Here is a 17,554-nt window from a genome sequence, read left to right as displayed (position 1 = left end):
GCTGCAATACAGGCCATTAGTTCTTCGAGATTATCCTCAAGGACAAGGAGATCTCCCAATGTTGGCGATATTTACTTGGATTTAAAAATGAAACATGGGATCTTTTAATGGATACCCGGCAATGTGGCATTTTTCGGAGCGAGCAGGCGGACTGCCTCGCAGAAATGGGCTCGAGACTAATACAAACGAAATTTTCGAGATTATCGTTCCATTCTGGCAAGCTTTATATCAAGCAAATAATGGAAGAGGGTTATAAGTTTTAAATTCAAGATAGGGTAACGTTAAAAAGTTGGAGAACTGAAGATCTCTAAAATATCTCAAGCAATCCACGGCAGGAAGCTCTTGCCCAATTCCAGCTCCTGACCTGGCATGACTGCGGGGCAGAGCACTTCTACCACACTGGAATCCTTTCGAAACCTGACTGCACTCTCTGTAATTCGGCAAATTAAATGAACAGACATCGCCTTCGTCTATATGCGTCACTTCTTGGCAACTCTGAAACGGCGCTTTACTGGAGTGCTAGAGAAATTTTGAGGCAATGCCTTCTGTCTTTCTTATGTACACTGCGGGGAAAAAAAAAGCCCCCCCCTCCAAAAAAAAAATCTGAAAGTTTTCAGATTTTAAATTACGTTCAAAGGGGCGTTTATTTAACGTTTTGTGTATTACCTTTATTTATTAAATATCATGTTCTTTGCACTTGAACCATAAAATCCAGTTCAGTAGCAATATCGCAAAATAATTTTTAAATTCGCATATCTTTAAAATTTCCGATACACAGTTCCGCGCCCGCTGGAGATAAAAAGGCTTTTTCCCCTGCCGTAGAGTGTTGCCATTGCTCGCTTTGAAATCGCTTTGAAGTTTGTTACTCAGAAATTCGTTAACGTTTTACAAAATATGAAATCGATAATAAAACAAATTTCAAATTTCGTCTTCCACATGCCCATATTCGTAAGGGGATTACCTCATTCAAAATTCGATGGCTCTATATAGCGTTGTTTTTGTTGTAAAATAATTTTGTAGCCTCGAAATTTCACAACAAATTAATAAAAATGGAGAGCAGAATTGATTCCTCTTACCTTGTATCCAGCGCAGCATCAAGCGAGATGATAGCTAATTAACTTGTAATCAAAAAAGGTTGTAGACGTAGATTGTAATACTTTATTAATAAATGGAAATATATTAAGGTTTGTTAGTATTCTAGATACATAACGAAAATGGAGTTACATAAAAGAGAGTATCATATCAATGTCCATTCCTGGTAGGAGTGAGAATGGTAAGTGTAAAGAATAAGCGAGTTACACAATTAACTCCTTTGTAGGGTTTCCAGTTTATAATGTTTATCGTGCTATTGGCGACAGTCCATCACTATTTGTATACCAATAGTTTTACCACAATGCGAGAAATAGGCATACATTTATGCAGATTTTAATTTATTTAATTTCTTCAAACATAATGCAAGTCTCTAACCTTTGGTGGCAACAGTTTGAAAAGTGAAACGGACATTTATAGTGATTAAACGCAAAATCGCAAATAGAAAAAATTATGCATGGATATTAAATTTTGTAAAATTTGGTACGGCATTTACGGGGAAATTCAAAAATTTATCTTGGCGCAACTTTTTTTTTCAATGTGCACCAATAATAATTCACGTGGCGAACTTCCCAATATATGGCAACCAATTTTCCTTTGCCTTCCATTATGCCGGGGTGATTAAAAAAGGCACCTCTTTCCTATCTTTTTACATTGTGCAGAAGCGGAAAAAAGTCACATAGTTCCTACTTTCAAATAGTTTTAGCAAAGTCTCTAAACCACATTTTATGTTTTATCGCTTTCACCAAATATGCTAAATTTCAAAACACGCGAATACACGCGCGTTTAAGTGTACGGAAGTATACATATTATTACAGATTTTTTAAATATGTGAATAACTTCAGTGAAATTATACGTAAAATTGTGGTATTTTTGTATAAAGTAATTTGAAATGCCTGAAAAAGACAAAGCTCTACTGGAAAAAGAATATTACAGGAGCCAAATCTATTTAACATGTAGTAAATAGTTATCTTCCTAAACTGGCAAGATATTTTTAAGATAGCCGTACTAGAGATATCTTGCCAGTTTAGGAGACGATTTCGGAGACTAATATTAGGAAAGAAATCGCCACACTTGACGATGTTTTGTTCCGGTCCCTGCATAGCTGTAATTGGAATTGTGATTGAATAAATGAAATTGATCCCTATATTTATATGTAACCGTATCCTGCGCTCATGTGCCTTCTAGTATTTTCGGAAAGTGAAAGATACTAGAGATGTCTTAGCTATATGGGAAAAACTATATGGGAACTGAGAGAGCATCAGTTTCTGTTTGTTATTTAGTTCAGCGTATTGAGATATCACTGAGTGAGATTCGCTCTTTAGATGGGCTTTCCATTGCCCTTGTGTTTAACGTTCTTAGTAGTAAATATAACTACTTATTGTGCTCTTTGACTGTGAGGAAGAGCTGTGCGAGTGCTTTTGTTGAAAGTTACTGAACTATAACGTGTTTGTTTTGCTAAAAATAAATTCTATCCAGCTATCATCGGTTTTGTATTCATTCAATCTATTACGAATCCGTACGCGCGCAACAATATTTTCATATGTATGTACATATTTCTTTTAAGTGCCATGAACTATTTTATTACAAAGATTAAAATACAAAGAAGCTTGTCGATAAGAAAAATTACAACACTGATATAAACAACAATTCTTATATTAGATTCAAAAGAGGGAACAGATAATAAACTTTTTTATCACCTACTCATACCATGACCGTTCCCTAGAGATGAACAATATACTTTTATTTTAGTGTTCCTTCCAGTAGTTTATGCGCCCAACTATAAAATCTTTCCCTTTTTGTCTAAATATCTTCTTCAACCAACGCATGACTGCGAAGAAGACATAAACTTTCCATTCCTTTCTGCTGCTGAGCAACTTCCTTTTCATTCATAAAATTTGACTTGAATTGCATGAAATCGTCTTTGGTGAGCGGAAAACTGTTGTGATATACAAATGACGTTTAGGAAATTTTTCCTTTTACAAACTTCTTTATTTACGGAAAAAAATGAAAGGGAATGAAAGGGTTGTATTTCGGTTTAAAAGCTATAGTTCAATTCTTTAAAGGAGGAAGACAGATAACATGTGAATTGTGCGTTTCCATAAAAGCTAGGATTGGTCGGCAACGAAATGTGAATGCACTCGCGGAAAAAGGAAAAGTTACAAAACTGCTAAAGTGAAACGCATTTAAGTTTCTTAAATGTATAAACTGGTACTTTTATGCCAAGGTTTTTTTCATATCATACTAGACTGCATGCAAAAGTAAAATAATGAAAGAGGCTTAATTAATTAGTGTATATTTAGAGCAGGTCTCGACAAAGATTTTTAAGGCCATTTAAATCCTACATATTATGGGGAGTAAACATATTAAAAATGTTAAACGCAAATAAAATATAGCACCAGTCCATCGTTTAAGGATTTCTGTAGGTGAAAGTTTATGCTAAAGAACGTTAATATTCATTCTTAATTTATTCTGCCGCAAGAAAATTTTGCAATTAATCACTCATACCTAATTCATTCCGTTCCGATATTAACGGTCGCCCAAAAGGGCTCTTATAAAATTTAATATGGTTTACCAATAGAGATTATCAATATACATTGCCCGGACGGAATACCGTAACATTTTATAAGATGGATCTGCATTTAGACTAACATGGGGATGGGGACGTTATATGTTATACTTCTGTGATCTTAATAAAAAAAGTTATGTGCTTCTATAAAAATATTTAACCTTTTTTAATTACATATACGATGAATTAAATACTTTTTCATTTAAATCAAGCAGACTAAAATGTAAAAAAAATATTTTTAAGAACTACATCTATTGCTTTTAAATTGTTTAGTCTGTTGTTTAATAACAGACAGATTAAGTATGAAGGAATGGTATCTTACGCTTTTCCGAATGATAAGAGACTGGAATGAAAAGAAGCAACTTAAACTTCATCTGAGTTGTTTAACTCGATTGAAAAGTGAAACAACTTATCAGACTAATAGCTCATTTGCGCTAAAAATATAGTTTCTGTGACTTTTGAAAGACCTTTTACAAAAATAAAACATCGCTTAGTTGTTCACATTTCTGGTTTTCTTTGCTTATTCTTAGTTGCTAAATGAAAGAAAAAACTCTAAGTAAATGTGTGCTATCTTAAAATCCCAGTTTGTAATTTATTTAATAATGGCCTTGCTTATCCTCTATAAATCTCTTTTTCAGAGTATTTGCACATAGTATTTGTATTCCCAGTAATTGTTTTTATCCTGAAATATTATGGCATAGTATTCAAGCTTCAAGGATTCAGTAAACAGGTTTTATATATTCTGGATATTTATATATAGCATGTATTCCCAGTAAATTGTAAATCTTGTTATCTCAGTAAAGTGTTAGTAAACTTATTTATGCATAGTATGTATCCCAAGTAACTTGTTAATCTTGAAAATATTACGGCATAGTCTTCAAGCTTCAAAGATTTAATAAATAGTTTTTAGTTATTTCGGATATTTGTACTATGAAAGCATTTATCTGTGTAGCGATGTATGACATTTATTAAGTGCACGGATTTACATAGGTAGATTCAAATTTTTCCAAAACCGCACGCACCCATGTGCAAGCACAAATATATTTACTTAATTACTTAAGTAAATTTGAATGAAAGAAGGTAACTAAAATTAACTGAACTACATTTCCTTCTCTTATTAATGCTCTAAATTGCATCAACAAATTAATGATAACATATTTACATAAGAAAGTGATTGATATATTTCAGGCTGTGCTCACAAGAATTTCAAACGTTTTCAATATTTTACTTACCTTATATTAAACTCTTAATTTTACATCCCTAATCTTATCGAAATCATTCTGTCCAATATTCGAAAACTGCTATTTAAAATTCGTCTCCTCAAGAACAGCTAAAAAAGTTGACATTAATTTTTGAAGTTTTACAATTTAACAGTAGCTTAGTATAAAAAACTAAAACGTCTTAGTATAAAAATGTTTTGCAAAGTAAAGCAATGAATATTTATATAAGTTGCAATTTATATTTTTGAAACAAGAATAAATTACATTAATTCAGTGCTTCTGTCTCCTGTTTTTGCAGTATTCAGAGTACCCACAAATAAAAAGAATGCGATTTTTAAATGTTTTAATATTCGCAATGCAATTATCGATCGCTGTTTTTTGCTACTTTTCTGCTACAACATTTGCTACTTTTTGCAATGAAACATGTCCTAATTTTTTATGAAGAAGTAACAATCATACTGATTGTAAATATCCGAGAGCAAGATGTGAGTAAAATATGAGGTACAATAGCTAAAAGTATTTCATGCGTATTATCGAAAACTGCATTATCAGTTTACGTTTCAAAGCCTTACCATGCCTTCATTCACATTGTAAACAACAGGGAGCTGCGAATGCATCATCTTATAAGAGAATATAACTCACATTTCTGTTCCCCAATAGCTGCGAAACATTAGGCGCTAATGCAATTCCCATTTCATGAGATTAAATTCATCCAACCAGAACTAATAAAAAGGCATATATTCCATACAATTCCCATGTCTGGGTCAATAACTGACAACCATCGAGCCTAAAGCACAAAGATTTCAATGGTTCCATTCTTGTTCAAACTTGCGGCTCGTGAGGACATAATTCATGTCCATCTTCATCTGATGTTCAGGCGTCTGGAAACTCCATACTCAAAACCGATTTGGGAGAAATTTTGCAAGGGATAATGGTTATGCAAATTAAATCACCCCCATCTGAATAAGCAAGACCTTCCTGATGATGGCTGACGTTATAAAATTCGAATAGAGAATTGTGAATCCAATGCAAGAAGGGAATGTAAAGAGGGTAAGTAAAGCGTAAACAGGGCAAAAGGGTCAAAGCATCAGAGCATCGAGAATTGCCCGATTTGTGTTAATCGAGATGGGAAAAATGCGCTTTGGGAACATTTTGAGGAATGAGCTAAATATTTCATATATACTATCTGGAATGCAAATAAGAATTGCGTTTATTCAAGATCTTAATAAATTGCAAATTACATGCCGATTTGTTTGTTAAATTAAAATTATGGGACTATTTAATGTCAGTAGAATTGCCTGTTTTAATATAGGGTTATTAAAGGAGTGAATAAAGCCATTTCATGCTAACCACTAATACTCCCAGAATGAAGCCATTTTATATCAACCATTAATACTCCCAGTCCAATCTACCCTGCAATTTTTATATCCTGATGTCTAAGGGGAATTGTCTACTTCGTACTAATCTCCCAAATCGTACCTAATGTATTTAGTACAAGTGAATTTGAAGAAATTCTTATGGCAAAATACGAATAAATGAGAAAAGAAAAATATAAATAAGCCTTTTCCAAATCCCATCTCATTTAGATTCATACGATATTTTCAGAATGATTTATTTAGCAATTTGCGTCTTCTGATACCGTAAGAAGAAATATCAGATTCGTTAAATTTTATTCAAATTTTGATTTCAATTTGATTCAAATAGATATATTTATAAGCTTTATTAAATCATATTAAGCTTATCAACTCAGCTTATCAACCAGAAGACTCGGCTTATCAACCAAATACTAAGAAATTAGCTCATTGAGTCACAAAGAAATTACGAACCATTTATCAAAAGCCAATGCAATGACGGTGCATAAGTAATAATAAATAATAAGTCAATTTTAATCGTTTATGTAACATAAATAATTTGCGATATTTTAGCATTAGGAAAGAAAATTATAATCAGTGGAACACTGAAAGATAATTATAATTTATCAAAAACTAATGCAATGACTGTGCACAAGTAACACAAAGAGCCAATTTTTATCGTTTATGTAACATAAATAATTTAATGCCATTTTAGCATTACAAAAGAAAATTATAATCAGTGGAGAATTGAAAGAGAATTATAATTTATCATAAATCAATGCAATGACTGTACATAAGTAATAATAAAAGCCAATTTTTATCGTTTATGTAACATAAATAGTTTAATGACATTTTAGAATTACAAAAGAAAGCTATAATCGGTGGAGAACTGAAATGGAATTAAAGAAAAAAACTTCCTAGCGAATCGTGTTTTTGTTAATGAACCGAAATTTGATTAACGAACTGAACAAGTTTCTTAACGAACTCTGATTGAAACTATGGATTCAAGGACGCAAAGTTTTAGATCACGAAAGTTGTTAAGAAATATTGAAAACTGTATTTTTACTATTTGATCTGTAAATTGTATATGTATGCTTTTTCACTAAATTTTATCAATTATGTTTGATAAAACACTATTTAAAAAATAAAAATTACTATTCATGCAATTATAATATGTTCAGAATTATTAATACACTGATGCCTATTTATTTGTCTTAGAATATATAATTATATGCCATCAAATCAATCTACTTTGTATTTAAGTGAAATTAATCTTATATGGAAAAGAAATATATATATTGATATTTATATCTGTGACATGTAATTTACTATGCGATTAAACAGAACAGAGATTTAACATTTTGATCTAATTGGAGCGTAACATTATGTTGTTAAAAATTGTAAAAGATCAAAAAATAAATTGTTTTGTAATATATTTTATGGCTTGTCTCAGAAAGACCATGTAGACCATTTTTCTCTTCTTTTTATTGTAATTATTATTATTATTAGTCCAAAGGGGCAACTTGCCCAGAAGGACTATTAATTTCGTTCCGCCATTTTTCGTTGATTCACTTTTCAAACTGTTGCCACCAAATATTAGACCCCTGTATTATATTCAAAGAAATTAAGTAATGAAGAAACCTTGAAATACTGCGTAAAAAATTGTTATATATTAAAAAATGCAATCTTAGGACTTGAGATAGCAGTCTAACATAATACTACTCAGAATTTATCTTTAAAAATTTCAAACAATCTTAAAATTAAATAATTAGATAAAAGTAAATTAAATCAAAAAAATTTTGAAACGTTACGAAATATCTCTAACATTATTTTGTACAATATGCGTAACTTATGACATACATAATATTTTTTATTATTCTAAATAAAGCTGCAAATGTTGATAAGAATTTTAGTTGAATATGTAGACACATTAGGTTATTTCGGAGCAGAAAAGATGAAAAATGAGCTATGCCCTCACCGGGACTCGAACCGCGGACCTCTTGAATACACGCCGAGTGTACTGACCTCTACACCACTAAAGCATGCTAAAAAGGCTGGAGAATACCTTATAAATATACTAGTTAAAGCACACTTTAGTTTATATAAATTAGTTGTATTATAAAATAAATAACATGAAAATTTAAATTAATTAAAAGTGGTTTTATAGCTATAAATCTAAGCTTTATTAATTAGTAATTTAAATTTGAAAGATGACACACAGATGTTTTGCTTTGATGAATGGCAACACTTTGATAGCTGCGCAGAAATATCCTTTTAATATAATTTAAAGAGCTTCTGTTTCATTCAGCGGCAGCACATTTCTTTAAATTGCTCGGCTGTGAAATAATAAATGTCAACTCTCTGAGAATCCACTATTCTGGAGAACTGGTGGAAGGTAAATTAACAATTTTATGTTTATCGTAATGACAACACTTGCCAAGGCTGTTTCTGTTCATCTGTTTTCCAAGCTATGGCCATGTGACCCCCGGACCAGTTCCCCGGAGTGCTCTCCATCAAAATTAAGGGCGGAACTGAGCTAAATTGCACTGTCACCTGTAAGGTGTTCAAAGCTGTTGCCAAAGACAGGCGTATCTTGCGCTCCTTGCCATGAGGTGGGCTTGGACTGATGCTACTGTCAGACGAGTGAGCATAAGTAACAATAACAAACAGTTAGGAATTGCATGTTTCACCTCTTCATTTCTGAAAAATATAGTTTAATGTCGAAGTACAGTATTTACTACTTGGAAAAAAGTTCCTGTTTAAGAAAAAATAAATAAAAAAATATTTGAAAGAATACTTCTTGCTTTGTTTATAATTTTTACTTAAATACTCATACAAAAATTTATTATCCAAGCTTATCTTAGTCCTGCTCAATTCGTATAAACTTAACGATACTGTATAAGCTGATAATTCGGAGCTGATTAACCTATTTAACTAACGCTATGAATTCGTACTGTTCTGATCTTTTGAATTTTTCCAACACTTGACATTGATAAACGCAAGTCATCTAATTTATAAGTATATGGACTGGATTCGTGACTCTAAATTTCATCCCTTTTTATCTCTTATCTATTGTCTACAAACGCAGTTGCCTTTTCTATTCGAAATTAGCTCAGAATCTCCAATTAGATCCCGCATAAACAAAAGACATCGTTAAGGGTATTCCATCAATCAAAAATTAACCAGTAAAGCCCATTAGGACCTTCGCTTGCTATCGCCCTTACCTTTTAGCTTTCGAGGTAGTTGTCCCATGGCCAATTAGTCTTAATGGAGCAGTTTGACCAACTGGAGTTCTACGTATTAGTAGAAAGCAGCGACTCGTAAAAGCCACTGAGAACAACTAAAGCTCTAAATGTACTTCCTTGCAAGGCATCTAACTTAATAAATATTCATTAAATAAGAATTATGATGTATAATCCTGAAATATTCTGAAATGCTTTTTAGTACTGGAAAAAGCACAAATTATTTTCATCAAGTGAATTAAGGAAGAGTCAATTAGTTTCAGTTGCTTGTTTGATTATATTTATCATGCATTGTTGTGTCTAATTTTTTACGACAATTTGCTTTAACTTGCTTTTCGCGCTTGGAGGCATCCTTTCTTTGACATCAGTAACTAAGTCTTTGCTTCTACTTTCTATCAAGTAAATACATTTGCAAGTAATTTATATATATAGCAACTAAGCTGATAAGTCGTCATGACGGTGCAGTTGCTTATTTCGTGGTTTGCTGTCCTGTCCTGTGTATAACTTTATATGTATATAAATGTAAAGTTACACACAAGACAGGAAACCACGAAATAAGCAACTGCACCGTCATGACGACTTATCAGCTTAGTTGCTTATTACGTGGAACCATCCACTACTTGCTACTTACAATAAATTTTTCAATATTTACATAATAAGGACAATATTGCATAATTTGGTTACAAAATAATATCAACAACAACAATAATATCAATAATATATCAGTAACACAGCAATTGCATATAAGTAAGGTAATGGTTGTTTTGGGTAGCATTTTGGTAATTATTGGTACATTTTGGTAATATTATGTATTTACTTAGTCAAAAGTAATAACAATTACTTTTGAAGTAAATACATAATATTTTAGTATATGATTATCATATGATAAAGTAATGCCTTTAAATTGTCGCAGTTTACTGATAAGTAGTTTATTAGATGTTGGAGCTTTTGTCTAAGGATGTTACTTTGTAGTAGTTGTTTGAACCATAGTTTGTCATTTTCTAATGTACATGACTGAAAATGTAAATCTCTAATTATATCACATTCAAACATATAATGATCGACAGTTCCTGTAGTTCCACATGTGCACTTATCTGTGTGATGTAAATTAAAACGATGTAGCTATGATGAAAAAAGACCATGGGCTGTTAGAAAGAATGTTATGGCGCAGCTAGTTGAAATAAGGTTCTTGATGGAGTAGACATGAATTTGAAGGTTCTACTACCCGTTTCTTCTTGTGACCATTTTGCATTCCAGAGTGTTAAAAGATCTTTTTCTAAAACTTGATTTTAAATAAAATTGGGTGAGGTAGGTTTATAGGTTGCATTATGGAACTGTTCGCTGCTTAATTAGTGGTGATCGATGTTGAAGGCTACACACAAAAGTAGTTTTACTAAGAATGTGCGAACAGTAAAAAAAAAAAAGAACTTTTCCGAATAATCTTCAATAAAATACAGGATAATCCAAATACCGTGGGCGTATGTCAAACTTTCAAAAATTCCAAAACAGATATTAATTGGAAAATTGTTTCAATGAATGATCCCTTATACTGTTTACTTGTAATTAATGCTGCTAGCTCTGAAAATTCTTTGTTTAGTGCAAGATGGAAATGATATTTTCTCAATTAGAACGAATTTTATTTCTTTAGCATTACTTCGCAAACGTCCATAAGGAAAAGCTGTTGAAGCGTTAAAAGAGACATTTCCACATATTCGTGAACCTAATAAGGCAATAATCTTACGCTTGGTAACCTGATTTCCGGAAACTGAATCTATCCGCCGAAATAAAGGGGCCATCCAACTCTTTTGACAAAATGAGCGCTTCAGAAAAGCTCTTGCACTACATAAACAATTTGCCATTAATATACGTTTTAGAATTTCTACAATCTTTGAAAGTTCGATGTGTAGGACTTCTGAATCACCCTGTATAATACAGAGTGCATTTGTGGAAACCTGAACAACAGATTTTCAGAACAAAATTTTGAACTTTTGAACAACAAAACAAAATTTTGAACTGTGTAAACTTTCTCACGTTACAAACTTCAGTGAAGTGCATAATTAAATGAATTAAGAGAATGCATTTTTAAGAAACTGTATAATATTCTAATATTCTTCATGCCCACTGAATTAATCTATATTTTTTTAGCTCTTTACAGTTTCTGAAATCATTATTATTCATAGAGTGTTATACAAAGCGAGAATAATCTTATTCATCTGATTTAAGAAAAGAAAGGATTTTAAGCATTAAATCCTGAATCTATTATGTATATTTTGTGCTCAGTACAAATATCTGCAAAATTTAATTGAGTAACTTCACAAATTAATTTTAAAAGGCATTATTATGAACTCGAGAAAAAGAACTCCTACAGAAAGCAAAAGAAATTTTTATCATTTTTATAAGTTTTCTATCGCTAGTACAAATCAGCACAAGTCTTGAACTTAGATAATGCTTCTTTAAATTGATTAAGGACTAAAGAGCATCAGAAAGATAAAACAAAACATAATTAAAAAAACAGACTTTAATCTACACCTGGCGGTAGGCTCCAGGATTTGTTTCTGAGTAGTTTCCCGTGCTTATTTCGCATCACAAATAAATATACTCTTTAGAAAGTCCTGCATAAAGAGATTCTTTATAAAGCAGGTGATGGTAGGTAACGGAAAATGGGAACACCACTACTTTCCTAACATCTTGTTAGATAGATGCAGTCCCCCACTTCACACCATAGATAAGGAATGTAAAGGAGTAATAGTGGGTGTGACGTTGTAGAGTCATTAGGATTTTTCGAAGCAAGAGAGATGAAAAATGAGCAACGCCTTCGCCCGGAAACGAACCACCGACCTCTGGAATACGCGCCCAGCATGCAGAACCCACACACAACGAAAGCTTACTAGGAAGGCGGGAGAAATACCTTATGACGTACAGAAAAAAAAGTATCTCTGGTTTGGTCTGTATAATTCAATATACAAACTCTTTAAAAGAAATGGAGTACCTAATTTAATTGATACTAGATTTAATTGAGTTCAGACAGCATTTTCTTTCGACATTGCATAGAAGTGTAAGCTTTCGAATCTTACAAACAAAAACACTTTTTCCTCGTATAACGTTAAGAAAAATAAATTCAAATTGAAAAAATTATATATGAAACAAGAAAGGTATTAAAGAAATTTGTCTGAGAGAATCTGAAAATAATTGTAAATTGCAAATGAAAACACCGTATGATAAATTGCGAAACAACAGCAGAAACAAATGGGACAGTATGAATGGGATTTTAATGAAAATTATTATTGATCGAAAAGATTCTTTTATAAGATAAGATTTTCGATTTTCTCCTTTTGCGATCAAGCATAAGGTGTACTTAATTTTTCCTTCAAGGATAAGTGCTTTTATTAGAACACGGTAATTTTTCGCTTTCAATTAAGATGTACAGGGATTTCTAAAAAGGAAAGTAACAATGTTAGCTTACCAGAACAAAAACTCGAAACAAAAGAATTTTTTTTTTTCTTTTTTGGTAAAAATAAAAAAGAAACGTTCTTGAGTTATCTGAAATTACATTCTTTGAAGTAAACATCTAAACTTATTTACTTAAAACTTAGCTTATTTTCAATAAAGAAATTCTATTCTAAAAAGGGTAATAACTGTCTTCAATATATATATATGTAATGAAACTGTGGTTCGATGACACGACATGAAGGATTTGATTATGAATGCGGAGCAAACTTGCATGAAAATGTTCGGCGAAACAGAACTTTTCCTATAATTCATTGTGAACATAGAATAACAAACCCGTGTAGATTTCTTCATAATCAGAACTGGCCGAAGAATGTAATGGCAGAACAATTTTGGAGGCATTAAAATACGAACGTTGAGTTTAAATTGAAATACGCATTGAGTTTAAATAAGAATGAATTAAAGCTATTTGCACATACATTTAGATACATAAATGATATTATAACTTTCAATAATAATTCTGCTTTTGAGCAATTCAAAATTTACCCAAATAGTTTAACACTTAATAAAACGAATACGAATCAAGATACTATTGAATACCTAGACCTGCTAATTATTAAACACAGCAAAATTAAATTATATGATAAAAGAAGGAATTTCAATTTTCATACTATTAAGCTAATTAATTGGAACTCTAATATCTCTAGAAAAGTAATAGAAAACACGTTTCATAGCCAAATAATCAGAATAAAAAATATATGTTCTGAAATAGAAGATTTAAAGGAAGAAATAATAAAGCTAATTCATGTTCAAGTTGATAACCAAGTACCAACAAAATTTATTAATTTATATATTAAAAAGGCAGGCATTAACTTTACTTTATAATTTTTTAGTTCTTTATGGTATGATAACATTACCTTAAACCTTAGCTGGAGGGTAATGGAGGATATAGAAGAGAAAAAGAATTATCTTGTAAATTTTTATTGTAAATAAATTTGTAAATATGTATATTTAATCAATACTGAATTCTTTCCTTTTACTAATAAAGGGCTAACTCTTTTCAAAAGTCTCAATTATAGCCCGAATTGAGTGAAGTTTTTAATCTTTTTCTAATTTTCCATACTTTAGCCAGTATTTAGTAAAGTTTTGATATACCAGTTGGAATCAAGTTTATTAAAACTTTCAATATTTTCTTTCTTTAAATTTAGCTTTTAAATAACATTTTTGGGAAATTTCTAGGGAATTTTCTTTTTTAACTTTTTCTTTCTTTAAATTTAATAAATAATTTTTTTTAAGGAATTCATTTCAAAATTTAAATTTTACTTAAAAAATTTGGGAATTTTTTTAAGACATTTGAAGATTTTTTAAATTTAAATTTTAATTTAAATTTTTTTTAAAAACAATTTTAAAATTTTAAAACATTTCAGTTATACTTAATTATTTTTAATTACTTTTTAATTTGCAATTTTCACAAAAAAATAATTTTTTCACTTAACTTTATTATTTGCATTTTTTACACAATTTTGCAACAATACACATTAACATTACAAACAAGTTTACATTTATTAATTCACAATAACCACTTGATTAGCTCAGCTACTAAACTCCTTACCATAAGTAGTTGGTCAGTTAAAATTAAAACTTGAATTACATACTTTTATATTCTTTGATTTTTTCTAGATTTATATTGGGTTGGAGGGAAAGTTCTGTCGTATTTTAAAGAAAATATTTGAATTCATTTATAAAAATATGTGTTTAATATTAATCAATTATATATGCTCCGTTATTTGTTACAACCTGTTGCCATCTTCCAGGTAACCTGTAAATTCCTGTTTTGTAGAAGTTCTCATCCATGGAGTTAAAATAGTCAGCAACTGCCTTAGAAACACTTTCAAAAGACTTGAATTTTTTTCCCGTTAGATAATTTTGCAGAGATCTGAACAGGTAATAATCAGAGGGTGCAATGTCAGGTGAATACGGGGGGTGACTAAGGATTTCCCATCCTAACGCATTCAGTTTTTGTAGTGTCACCACTGCAGTATGCGGGCGAGCATTATCGTGATGGAACACTCTTCCTTTTCTGGACGCTAATGCTGGCCTTTTTTCTTTGATAGCTGCATTCAATTTATCCAGCTGATTGCAGTACAGATCCGCGTTGATGTTTTTTCCCTGTTTCAGCAACTCGTAATACACTGGACCTTTCCTGTCCCACCACAAACAAAGCAGTACTTTTCGTTGATGGATACTTGGTTTTGGAACTGTTGCTGATGATGTTCCTGGTTTGCAGTAAGATTTTTTTCTTTTAATATTCTCGTAAAGAATCCACTTTTCATCTCCAGTAACCAGCCTGTCCGAAAACGGCTCCACATTGTGTCTAATCAGATGTGATGAACATATTCTTACACGATCAGACAAATTCTTTTCCGTTAATTCATGTGGAACCCAAACACTTTGCTTTAACACAAACCCAAGAGATTTAATGTGATCTCCAACAGTTGTATGATGAATGCCAAACTCTTCTGCAATTTCTCGACTTGTTAAATGTGGATTATTTTCCAACATGGATCGCAAAACATCATTATCGATCTTGGATGGTCGTCCAGATCGAACACTTTCTTTGAGGCTCAGGTCCCCGGAACGAAATTTGCTAAACCATCTTTGACAAGTACGAACATTTACAATATCTTTTCCAAATACCGCACATAAATTTTTACATGCAACAGATGCGTTGCTTCCTTTTTGGAATTCATATAAAATGCAGTGTCGTAAATGCACTTTATCTACCGACATGTTTTTCCCTTTAAATATTACAAGTAAATAATGAACGGTAAAAAAGGGCACCCTTTATGTTATACAGCAGCTAAAAAAAACAAAAAAAAAAAATCCGATTGACTCACTAGCCAGATTTTTTTTATTTACAAGAAAAATCACCTGCCTATTTAAAATACGACAGAACTTTCCCTCCAACCCGATATTATTTAAATATTTTAATATCAAAGATAGCAATTTGGCACTCAACTTTACTTACATTAGCGCCATTTTTTAATTTGCAGAACACACTTACATCACTTAGGAAATACTTTTGCAGACCCCAACGCTTATATGGTACGTAAATTAGAATTAAAACTTACTATTTACTTGCTTTTATGTATTTTTTAAGTATTTTTATGTGGTATTTAAGTATTTTCTAGATATGTAATTTAATTTTTAAGTATATATTTGTTTTTTATAAATTATGAATTAGTTCTTTTTAGTTTCTTATTGGTTTATATAAATTTTGTCTAGTTCCTTTTTTAGTTTCTTTTTGATTAAAATGCATATTCGTGTCGGGGAGGATTCTGTAGACAAGGGTTTCTAAAATGCATTGGTTTCTAAATTATTTTTTCTGGAAAATTTAATTTAAAAAATTTAATTTAATACTAAACTTTACATTGCTTATTTCTCAAAATACTTCATTATTGGTATTTTCCTTTTCGACCTTTAATTTTTAATTTCTAATTTCTCAAGGTACCACTTAGTCGGTATTTCTTTTTGGACATTCTTCACTATGTATTTACTTTTGGTTTTGACTTTTACCCTTGCTTGCATGAATGACGAAACACGAATTGAATGATTGAAGAGTTAGGTTTGGAGGCAACTTCCCCTTGATAAGTCTGTCTCCTGCCTGCTCAACAGTCATTCACTTATGCATTTATAAAAAAAATAGATTAATTTTAATTTGCTAAATTGGTGAATTTATTTTCATGTTTTGGTTTTGCGCTTGATTTACTTATACTATCTGAATTTAAATGATATTGTAGATTAGTTCGAAAATTAAATCTTTTATATGTTTGCACATTATTTTAACTTTAAATTTGCTTTTTTACGTGTATACATGTTTGTTAAAATATATATATATACGTCGTTGCTTTTATTAAGAAACGCAGCAATAAATACAACGGTATGCTTCTAAGAGTACAGTTAGTTAAGGAGGTAAAATAAAAGAAGACTCACGGGGCTCGGCCGGGAGTTGAACCCGGGACCTCTCACACCCGAAGCGAGAATCATACCTCTAGACCACCGAACCACATGAGAATCCTTTATTGAATAAAATAATGTAGATGTGATTAATGACGCAGTTGATTACCAAATACACTGATTCTCATGACTCACAATGTTTTACAGGAATAAGTCTAAAACTTATTTCGCACAAATCAGTTTAACAATTACCTTCGTTTTGACTGATAAAACAATTTCCAAATGCAAACAGTTCCATGTTATTAAAAATGTGAGTTTGTGAAAAAATGAGATTAAAAGAAATCAGCTTTTGTATTTCATGGAAGTTGTATTTTATTAATATGTTAACAAGATTGAGAAACACCTGTCTCACTTTCTGCTTGTTTCACGGAATACCTAGAATCTTGGGGATATGTTACTTAATTTATTATTCTGATTTATTTTCATATATTAATTTTGATAAGGTTCCGGATATAATTTAAAAAAATGACTCTTGAAAATTTTTAGGTTGCTATTGATAACAGCCAGTGTGTTTCTTATTATTTAGTTTTGTATTTATATAGCTTTATTGGTTTCTTTTGGTCTCAATTTCGAATTTTATCTGAAATAAGTTTCCTTTTAGTGAGTTTAAAGATTTTT

The 17,554-nt window shown here is 31.1% G+C and overlaps 1 non-coding gene across 1 annotated transcript; it reads right to left on the bottom strand.

Annotated features, from left to right (window-relative positions):
* Positions 1 to 16,913: 16,913 nt before the first annotated feature.
* TRNAP-CGG (transfer RNA proline (anticodon CGG)) lies at positions 16,914 to 16,985 on the bottom strand. Its single transcript has one exon. It is a non-coding gene; the product is annotated as a tRNA-Pro (tRNA).
* Between the last annotated feature and the right edge of the window lie 569 nt (positions 16,986 to 17,554).

The sequence above is a fragment of the Stegodyphus dumicola genome, chromosome 2 (genome assembly GCF_044657685.1).
Source record: "Stegodyphus dumicola isolate Sdum_Otavi_A_Nest chromosome 2, ASM4465768v1".
Taxonomy (NCBI): Eukaryota; Metazoa; Arthropoda; class Arachnida; order Araneae; family Eresidae; genus Stegodyphus; species Stegodyphus dumicola.
The sequence above is the reverse complement of the archived record's forward strand: the minus strand, read 5'-3'. Positions and strand labels throughout refer to the sequence as shown.